We start from the raw sequence: 217 nt of genomic DNA on the forward strand, positions 1-217 counted from the left end.
AAAAAAATTCAACTTATTGATAAGACTATAAAACCATTTAAAACGAGTAATAAGGCTTTTGAAAGCATAAGTGCCTAAACATGGACTTTTTTTGTCAATGGGTAACTTTCGTTACATGTTTCCCATTGCAACAACAAGTTATGATCTGTTTGAACTAAAAATGAAAAAAAAATATTCAATTTTAAATCATTTATAAGATTATGAAAACCTTTTAAAG

Source organism: Theobroma umbraticum, unplaced genomic scaffold (genome assembly GCF_002168275.2).
Source record: "Theobroma umbraticum cultivar Fairchild unplaced genomic scaffold, ASM216827v3 scaffold_7.0, whole genome shotgun sequence".
Taxonomy (NCBI): Eukaryota; Viridiplantae; Streptophyta; class Magnoliopsida; order Malvales; family Malvaceae; genus Theobroma; species Theobroma umbraticum.